General features: G+C 39.6%; 1 protein-coding gene across 1 annotated transcript in view; it reads left to right on the top strand.

Annotated features, from left to right (window-relative positions):
- The window catches only part of AGTPBP1 (ATP/GTP binding carboxypeptidase 1), a 106,255-nt gene extending 98,206 nt beyond the window's left edge, over positions 1-8,049 (top strand). Inside the window, exons 26-27 of the transcript XR_008463934.1 lie at positions 4,200-4,439; positions 7,929-8,049. The gene's annotated coding sequence lies outside the window, so the exon portion shown is untranslated. The remainder of the gene's footprint in view (positions 1-4,199; positions 4,440-7,928) is intronic.
- The last annotated feature ends 2,428 nt before the right edge of the window (positions 8,050-10,477 follow it).

The following is a 10,477-nucleotide window of genomic DNA, read 5'->3' on the forward strand; positions in this document are numbered from 1 at the left end:
TGGTCCCGGAAAAGGAGAAGTATATTCTTATGGAGATAGCAGAGGTCACCCTTTTCTCTGTGTTAAGTGGGTGGTCCTTGGACTGACCTTTTAAAACAGATGTGAGCATTTAGTAGCCAGGGTTAGTGATGCACCCTTAGCTCATGTAAGTGTTGTTAATGTGGATGGTCTAAAAAATTGCATCATATTTACTGGTGCCGCTCTATGCAAAGGAACGGAAAACATCTGCTCAGAATAAGAAAATCTGGATTCTGGGTTTGTTGCAGGATCTGTTAGGAACAGACTGGTCTAAGTTCTGAAGCCAAACCCGTTCCTAATTTAATTTCATTGCTATCCCTTTGAATTATGTCAGAGACAAGTTTATTCTGTAGTCTTTTTATGACGCTATTGTTAGTGGCAAGTTCAGAGACTAAACATTTTCCCAAGGATTTGCAACAGTTTCCAGCTTTTTGGGAGAAGTTTCTTACTACTGCATACATTAAAGCAACAGAGGGCCAAGCATCTTAGAACGCATGTTTAATAGAAACAAAGCCAACACTGTGACCATCTCTTCTTTTCATTCTCTGAAAGTTGGTGGCAGACAAATAGAGCTGAAAAAGTTAAATTATGAGATATATTTTTCTCCATTTGGAAATACTGACTTTAACACATTGCAGCGTGTCTGTGAGTAATGACATAAGGTGGAACACAACTTGCCTATCTAAAAGGAAGAGATGACAATGACGATGCAAAGAATAACTCAGATAATTATTTTTTCAAAATTACTGTAAAAATAAGATTACATCTTTGTAATAAATCCATGATCACTCACTCCTTTGCTTTAGGAAGTAAAACTGGTTCTGAAATGTTTAACTGTGTTTTTTTTCTTTTGGCTTCTAGAGCAAAATGGTTCTTATTAACCTAAAAAGTCGTAAGTTGAATCTGTTGAAACCAGTGGGAAGCTTTCTTGATTTTAGTTGTGTACCAATTTCCTTCATAACACTTGACACTTTTTTGCTGCTCTTCCTTTATTCTACTTTTGATGTACATGTAGAAATAGAAGGAGAAATGGGGGGAACTGTTAGGAGGTACAGTATGGCTACCATGTGTTTTCAAATTGTCTACCTTCCTTTTGAATTATTAATTTCTTTTCAGATACCTCATATAAAAATTAACATACTTTGGATTTTGCATCTAAACAGTAGCACACAGACATTTGTGTTTTTCAAATCACAGTATATAGTGTCTAATAACAGGGGGTGATAGCTGATCACATTTCAAAACACAGCATTTTGGGTTTGTACACAGATAAGTACATCTTGGCTTCTCACAGCAATTTAAAAATAGATGATTCTCTGTTTATAGACAGAGAAACTGAAGCACGGAAGGGTCAAAGGATTTGCCAGACAGATTTATTTCCAAAGCAGATCTGGAAATAAAATTTCCTGACTGCACACTCTGTTATAACCACAATGTAAAACTTTTCTCACTTTTGAATGCTGATGTTTCTGAACTGATAGGCAGAAACTATTGTCAGAGAAAACTGTGATACTGGTAGTTTAGGGCAGGCGATGAGGAAATGCCATAATCTCTGGAAAAAATATTTACCAAATGAAAGGAGTTGGAATGTATTTTGACTTCTAATGCAGGATTTGAGAAGGCAACTAAGCAGTTCTTTTTACATATTTCTCATACAGTAATTTCTCTCCCCTGCCCTGCCAAAAAATAACTTTGCAGATCAATGGAAGCAGCTTAAATATACAACATTTAGTTATGTATTAGAGAAATAAATGCAGAGAGGATCTCTCTTGGTAGGCTGTACTGTCTGCTTAGTGGTTGTTTCTGATGGTTGGGCTTTGCGTTTTATTATTTCTGCTTCCTTGACTTTTATTTTTCATAATACACACGAATGGCTGTTCTGTTTTCTCAGCTGAGAGGCAGATTTGCTCGTCCCAGCTGCAAAACAGGCAACTGGGGGTAGGAGGTTTCTTGCAGGCTTGACATGGTCACTGCGCTGAATGTGATTTCTATTTCTTGTTGGCTAATCTCCCCCTCAGGCATGGGAACCTTTCTGGGTTAGCTGCAAAGGCAGCACACCGATGAGTGGTGGGGGCCTGAGCGCCGGGTCACTGGTAGGGAACAGCAGCCCTTCACAACCAGCCTGGTAGCACCAGCAAATAGGAAGGAGGCCCGTTTTGGGGAGACACCTGCAGTAAGAGAAAGTCCACTGGTTCAGAAGGGCTTTATACAAAAGTATAAGGTGGAAGAGGCAAAGAGAATTGCTGAGCCTTTCCCAGGCACTGACTGGCAAGACATGAAACACATCCCAGCATCCTTGAGCCCGGCTTCCACACCCTCAGACACTGATCTGAGCATACGCCCGTGCCTCAGGGGCGAGGTGAGGTGCCGAGGCACGTGTACCTGCCCCACGTGCACGCAGACAGCACATCATCAGCAGGGAGAGATTCAAAGTTGCTTGTGGCATAGGCAAAACACAAATTAAAAACACGATGTAAGGCAGCTGTGGCAGGCCATTGGGAGACTAGAAAATCACTCGTTGGGACCTGGTTTTGCAAGGGGATCAGGAGGTGCACAGCAAACACAGGTGGACCCTCTGCCTGGGTGCCCATTTGTTGTGCTTTGCACACAGCTAGTAGGTCCCTACAGTGAGCATGTAAAATAGGCCTTGCTTTTTATTGAGTTTTGTTGCTTAGAATATTGGAGGTTTTATGATTCATTTTCTTTAAGTACCCAAAAGAAATGAGCTAACTATTAGATCGAAACGTTTATTTCCCCTTTCATAAGTACATGTGCATCCCTGCTCTCTTGTGCTCTCTCTTCCTCCCTCTCTTTTGTGTTCACATCCTCCCAGACAGTTCTTGTGCTCACAGCTTTCTTTAACAGGACTTTTTTATTCTTTATAAAATTGAGACTTATAAAAGAAATAAATCTTGCTATTGTTCTCTTGGGGTGCAGCTGTGTTAAACTGTAATCATGGGAGTTGAAACAGGTTTCCTCTCACAATAACATTTATATTCGTTTCCTGACACTCTTTCCTAATAACATGAGTGTCTTCAGCTGACCAAGGGGAAAAAAAGCCCTCTGCTGAGCACTTCTGAAGGTAAAATAATACTGGTGCAGCACACAATAGTTAGTGCTATATTACCGTATTTTTTAAATTTTGTTGCATTGGATAAAGATCCACTAGATCTCTAATTTCCAAGTTAATATTTCCATTTTCTCCTGTTTCTCCTCTGTCTGAAGTTTCTCCTACCACTGAGACATCTTTTTCTGTTGAGGATTAATTAAGCCAGGCCTTACCATCTACCTTTCCTGCTTCTTTTTGTCTTTTTCCTCAAGGACAAGGACAAAAGAGTGGATCAAAACATCTGAGAAAGGCAAAATAGAGCTTGCAAAGTCTTATGAGTATGGAAGAAGAGCAGACATCCAGCTTATTGAGGCACTTCCTCTGACTTCTGTGAGCAAGAGTGAAATGGGTATCTTTGTATTTCAGCTTTTCCACCTGTAAAAGTTAATGGAGTAGTAAAACGGTGTTATTTGCATCTCCTATGTCCAGATCCTTAGATGAAATGTTTGCCTAAATATTAGTCTGACTTTAATCAATGATATATACATAAATGTGATACTCTCACTTTGGAGAACGGAGGCTAGAGATTGATACCTTAGTGGCTGAGATCTGATCTCATCCCATTTAAAAGGATGTCTTTCCCTTTTTTTTTTTTCTTGACATGCCAGTTAATAAATGAGTATAGAGTAGCCAAGATATTACAAATATTTTTGAAAACAGGAAGGAGTGAGCTCCTTTGACTTTCTTTTTCATTTCAGAAGATGTTGCTATGGAAAGCAATATCTGTTTTAGATAAGTGTGAAAAAACAGAAAACTCATTTTTTTGAGGTTAATATTTGTAACCAATAAACTATCTTTGTTTGTATATGAGAGAGACTTCCAAGCCCTTCAGGAAAGCCTGCATAAGTATATATAAACACAAACCAGTCCCATGTTGTGTTTGCATCTTCCATGTCTGCCCTGAAGCTGACACATCCCCCTGTATGCTTTAATGAAGACTAAAAGCACTGTGAGCCTTTGTTATTATAAACTTCCCTTTAGCACAGGGGACAGTCTGGATCCGGTACTGAGTAAGAAGGAAAATAACATGAGAAAATGCCTTTTTTTTTTTTCCTTTTTTTTTGTTTTCCAGGGGAGTAGGGTCATGAAAATGATAATCTGCCGGATGCAATGCCTGGGTAAACTGCTTGTGTGGAAGGAGCTGCCAATAGGAAGAACATCTGTAAGGGGCCCTGTACTATCTCATCCTCACCGTGTCTCCGTTATTATACACTAAAGAGTACTTTTGGCGGAGTGCTGTCACAGACCTTTGCTGAACGTAATCCTTCGGGGCAGCATAACAGATCCAGTCAGAAGATATCTGACCCAGCTGGTAAGTACCTGCAGAAGTGACTCAGAGCTGCTCTTCTGTCTCCTTTCCTCATGTCCGCAGCTCCGTGCTAAGTTAACTGTTTCCATTGGTTAGCAGAGTTATTCACAGTAAGGTAGAAACACAGACCTTGTACATGCTGCCTATGAGCAGTATGAATCCTTCCTTGATATTTGACTAAATGAAAACCGGTAGAAAGGAAAAGAAGAAAAGAGGAGCAACTTCAAGTTTGAAGAGAAGAGCAGCCGTCCAATCTGGAGTCTCTACCCTGCTATTTATAACTGCTTTATTTCTTGCTCCAAGGCAGTCTAGAAAAGGGGTTTTAAGAGCATGTTGGTCACACCCTTCTTGTCTAGCCTGAGAGGAGCACAGTTTAAAGCAGTATTTGAAGCACAGGGCAGATAGAGAGAAAGCAAAGAGGTGGCTGCAGCTAGGAAGAAGGCATTTTGGACTCATGCCTTTAGAAATGGGACGGCAAAATACCACCATTGAAGTTGTAAGGGCCTATGTGGTAGTAAAGGTGTTGAAAGAAAGCATAAGAAAGCATGAAACTGGTGCAAGGAAGGAAGAGGGGACTGGAGAAAGGAAAATAATTCTGGCTAGAGAAAGTGGCTTTTTTTGGTGAATCACTGGGAAGGGAGTGAGAAGGCTGTTCCACTGACGTCTGTGGCAGCATTTGCCTCCTGTAGAGTATTCACAAACGTAGCTATTTATTTAAGCATAGCATTAAATGGGTTTCAGAGCCTGACTTCAGGAGTCTTGGATGTCACACTCCTTGCATGCCACACAATACTAACACTGCTCAAAACCAATAATCAGCAGTGTATTGAAGGGCAATGACATGCTGGAGAAAAATGCCTGGCACTGGACATCATATGGCCTGCCTTCAACTCTTTGTAAAGTTGCTTACTATGAGGTCTTGGGAAAGACATTTAACGTGCATTTAACGTGTGTCAGGTCCTTCAACATGACTAATTGTTTTTAACATCTGTGAACTTCTGTGAGATCTACAGTAGAAGAGCACTTGGGAAGCCTGATGCATAACCCTAGCCAGAGCCCTCCAGTCAGCCATCCACATGTCTCTGGCGTGACTCATTCCTAACTTTCTCCTACCAGCCTGAAGCTGTGTGCGTGGGCTTTGCCTGAGGCTGAATTGTTTTTGAAAGTTTGAGGAAAAAAAATTAAAGCTACACCATGTTGAAATGTGAGATGAGAGGAAGGAGGAAGAGCCCTAAACAAACAAAAATGAGCAAATGAGTCCCGGGGATTTTATGTGAACATCTGGTAGTGCCAAAGCCATATGAGGCCAAAGTCTGAATTTCTGATTCTAAGAAAGGACTTAATGAGTATAATAAGTGCCACTGATTGTTTCAGTGAACGATGGCTGTGATTTAGCAAAAATGAACCATTGAAAGCCATCGTTTCAGTAGTTTCAACCATAGCAATGTTTTTAATCATGATTTGCCAACTTTCCAGAAGAAGATCATACACTTTGTTCATGTCTTGATGGCTAATTAGTCTCCTTACTAAAAATACACGAAGTTAAAACTGTTGCCCATGGTTCCAAAAAGCTTCTTGCTGCTGTTTTAACTTCAGCCCTGACCTTACCAAAGCATAAGCACGAGTTACTTTAATTACAATTACCCAAATAAAGGTAAGGTGGTGTTTATAGGTTTACAAGAAGGAGTCTTGAATCTTTAATTACTATTCAATTACTTGTTAATTATTGATCGCTTAGAGAGTGAGCTCTCTACCTATGACACAAAGAAAATGTCTAATTTTAGCAAAAAGGTGACATAATTCTTTCTCCCTTCAAACCACTGACGTGAAGTCACAGAAAACCAGCTTTATCTGATTTGGACTGAAAATGAATAGAAAAATTTTTGTCTAAAAGCCAAAACCTGCCCTTAGATGCAAGCACACACCTCTTGAGTTCATTTGGAGACCAATGTCTGTATCTAAAAATATAGAATACAGCTCACCTGGTTTGGGTTAAAATTCAGTGCTGCTGTGCCATGAATGAAGAGATTATCGTATATTAAATCAGTGATTATCTCTTTCCCTAGCACTGGTTAAAAAGGCTGAAAAGAAATCACGCTAAATTTATATGGCAAGCTGAGTGTTTTGAGTAGTACAATGGACTTAGACTTATTAAATCAAACTTGAAGGAAGGTATTTCTCTATGCTACTTACCAAATATTTCATCGGAAATACTTCTCTGGTTAGAGAAAGTTATCACGTTAATACTGATACAAACAGCTTGTCTGAAAACTCTGTAAACTGTGACTTCATGGTTTTGCCCTGTCTATGCACTTGTCCTGTGAAGTGTCAATGCGAGTTACTCGGTGTTAACTTGAATCCATAAAACTGAATCAAGACCTGTCATGAGCTTTTTTGATGTTCATCCATCTTGTGTCAGGGCATTTTGCAAATAAAGTGCAAATAAGCCAAAATAAAACATTAAAAAGTGCCTTTCTTTGTGGTGCTTATGCTGAAAAAAGATGGGCAACAGTTAAGTATTTCCAGAGAACTGTGCCGAGTATCTTGCCAGCATTTTTTCTGAAGTAAAAATGAAGAGACTATAGTGTTGTTTCCTTCTTAAAACTTTTTCTTCCTTCTGAAACTTCCCCGTGACTGCAAAATACAGCTCCAAGGATATAAAACATTCACTGATCAGAGTTCTGTCTGCTTTATTTTTCTTTGCACATGTGTACTGGTTGAAAGGCAAGAGAAAGGTTTTAGCTGCATAACAATACAGTTAAAAACACTCATGGAATACACATGCTAGCAATGGTTAGCAAGGTCTGGATAATCTGAACTTCTGATGATTTAAGAAAACAGTAGCTTCACTGATTTTATCCTCCTGTGGATTTATATTGGTCTAACAAAAGGTAGAATTTTCCCAAGTATTTAATATTTAGTTGCATCTGACATGGTGCAATAAGTACTGCAATGACACTGTCTTCGAAGTAGTTTGGACAAAAATAGAGAGGTTTTTTTAGTAATTTGTGTCAGAAGGCCACATTGCGGGTCAGAATGCATCTTTCATGGGAAGAATTCTGAAACTGAGAACTTCACCTTGCCCAAAGTGTTTCTCCAGATGTTTTCCCATCACTTAAAAAACAATCTTTTTTGTGCATGAAACCATCTTCACCGTTTGACAGTGCAAAGCATTCAGATTTCATAGTCACAGACTAAAATATGGGCATACTTCTATTATGAAATGTGGTAGCGGGAAAATGATTTTAGCCTTGCCCTCTTTGTAAAAATCAATAAAGATTTGGCTTGTATGAACGATACAAAGCTTACTGGATTTTGTATAAGAGCAAAGTTCTGTGATTCCCCATTGTGAGTATGAAATAGGTGACTAGGTTCAGAATAATTCTCAATTTAGGCCAAGTTGAAGGATTCAAACCCACGAGCATTTTGTGATTTTTACCTGTTCAGCAAATGAAAAAGGGGTATTCGTTGTTCTCATGTTATCCCTTTTAGCGTGGATTAGTCAGCAGGAAGCCATTAGAAGAAGAAAGTGAGTGAAGTTACAGGGCTGGGTGGAGAGAATGAACCTGCTCATTAATGAAGAGTTAATTTGGATGTGCATTGGAGAGAGACCACAAAAGCATGAGACATCTGTATTGCCTGGGTGCGCAAATGGTGACGACACCAAGAAATCTCTGTGGAGACACGGTAGGTTTTGAAGTCACTGAGCCAGGACACTGTAGATCTCTCTGCTAAGTGTTTTGCACCTCCCAAATTTTTAAAGGGTGTGATTTTATGTGATCTATTGTATGTGTTACGTATTCAGCAGATTATGATCAAGTTGTTAAATTGAAATAAACAAAAACCCAACAAAAAACCAACACACAAATATTATTTTAGAGTTAGTTTTCAAGAGTTCTGCTACCCTTAGCAAAAAACTACTGCCCAGCAAAAGTTTTCCTGCTATTTCCAATAACGCTCCTAATGATACTGTTTATGGGTGTTGGAGCCAAATAACCAGCATGGTAGCAGGGTGCAAACTGATTAAATGATCAGCATTTAATATGACACTCTTTTGTTCTTTGTAGCTGTTTACTGGTATACACAGACACAGATAGATACTTATATATTGCTGACAGCTGGGGGAGGCCCATGAGAAGTTAATCCCAGACTAGCTAAATGAATGCAATCTTTAAATTTATGCCAGTTTTTCTTCCCTCTACCCCAAATCAGCCAGTTAAGGATGTTTGTTTGCTTGATCTTTTTTTGTTGAGGCAAAACCGAAGTCTCAGTCTTTTGGAAAAGCTTTGTGCTTTGTGAATTATTAAAAAAACCCCAAACTATTCAAATTAGAAATGAGAGACTGCAGCCAAAACTATTGCTAAAATCTACCACCTGAACTGTGAGGCAAACTCAGCCCCAGGCTACCTGCAATCCAAATAGGCAAATGTGTGAAGGAAACAAGCTCAGAAAGAAAAAGTGACTTTTCCACTGCTGCTAGAAGCAAAGCGCAGTCTTCCAACAGAACAGCTGTCTTCCTGCTGACCTTTGCCTGGACAAAAAACACCCTGATTTTCAGACAAACGCAAAGGTAACATGCATGTCTCTGAGGCAATGCACAATCTGGATGTCATACAGAAGAACAACATGCTACGCACCATCTCATATTAGTAACATATGTGTTTCCTTGCTCAGTGTTAGGATAGTGATTCTCAAGCCCTTCTTCATTAGGCAGGCTCTGAACTCTGTCCTACTGCTGACCATTTTCATGCTGTTTCAGGAGTGACTGAAGTGCTTCAAACAGCATTAAGGAGATAAAACACTCTTTAGTTCCTTGTGTGATTACATGCATAACTGGTGTTGAAGTGTTTTGTTACTTGCTCCTGGATCCCAAATACTCCCATGTTTACAAACCATTGTGCTCTTCTTGTTCTTAGGTTTCATTTTAGGTAGCTCCCGCTTACCACACCAGGAGAGCACTCGTGCTAGGCAACGTATAAATTTCGTACAAGCTTACATAAGAAGTTTATAAAACATTATAAAGTTTTTATATACTCTGACTGCACACTGGTGCAGAGAGGTGCTGGAATCTCCATCCTTGGAGATCTTTAAAAGCCGCCTGGACACAGTCATGGGCAACGTGCTCTAGGTGGCCCTGCTTGAGCAGGCGAGTTGGACCAGATGACCTCCAGAGGACCCTTCCAATCTCTACCATTCTGTGATTCTGTGAAACTTACAGAGAAAACAAATTAGACCTGTCCTTCCTGGGAAATACATGATATATGCAAGGCAAGACAGACAAGAAGGCAAGGCAGAAAAAGGGTGAATGCAGTGTAGTTCCATTTCTCTGTATTTACAGAGAAAGGTAATGATTTACTGAAGGTTATTACAGAAAGCTCAAGCAATTCCAACATGTGAACTTGGATTTCTTGAAGCGTCATGACAACAATCAGCTTGATTCTATTTTCCTGAGCTGGTGGTTTTGTTTTCTATCAAAGCAGAAATGTTACCATCCTACTTTCAATTTTGGTTTCCTACCCAAATTCATCGCTGCTTATGTGACCAAGAAAATACTTGCCCTCACAAGATGCAGGACTCCTTTACCAGCCACTGAAATTGAAACTGAATTCAGCAGTACCGTAAATATTAATGAATGGGGAAAGTCTCCTCACCTGCTCTTTACAGAACCAGACTCAATGGTTAAAAAAACTATAACACCTTTTCACAGAAAGACGTAGCTATGTGTAACAGGGAGCAATGGAGCTCTAGCCCTTAGTAATAATTCTGTTTTCAATGACTTTGAGATATTTATTTTTCATTCCTTCTGGTGCAATTCTGTTAACTGAATGTGGACATTGAATAAGTGATTCATGTGAGGTTGTAATTTGTTTTACAGGAGGTGAAGACCAACAAGGAGAGCAGTAGTAGCCAAAGGAATTAGAGCTAGAATCTGGAAACCATGAAATGTGGTGTTTGTGTAAACCTGATGAGAACAGATCCTTTAATCAGAAGTAGAGCATGAAAAATTCTGTTGGAAGCAGACACAAGGAAGCTATCTTTAC

The sequence above is a fragment of the Rissa tridactyla genome, chromosome Z (genome assembly GCF_028500815.1).
Source record: "Rissa tridactyla isolate bRisTri1 chromosome Z, bRisTri1.patW.cur.20221130, whole genome shotgun sequence".
NCBI classification, from domain to species: domain Eukaryota; kingdom Metazoa; phylum Chordata; class Aves; order Charadriiformes; family Laridae; genus Rissa; species Rissa tridactyla.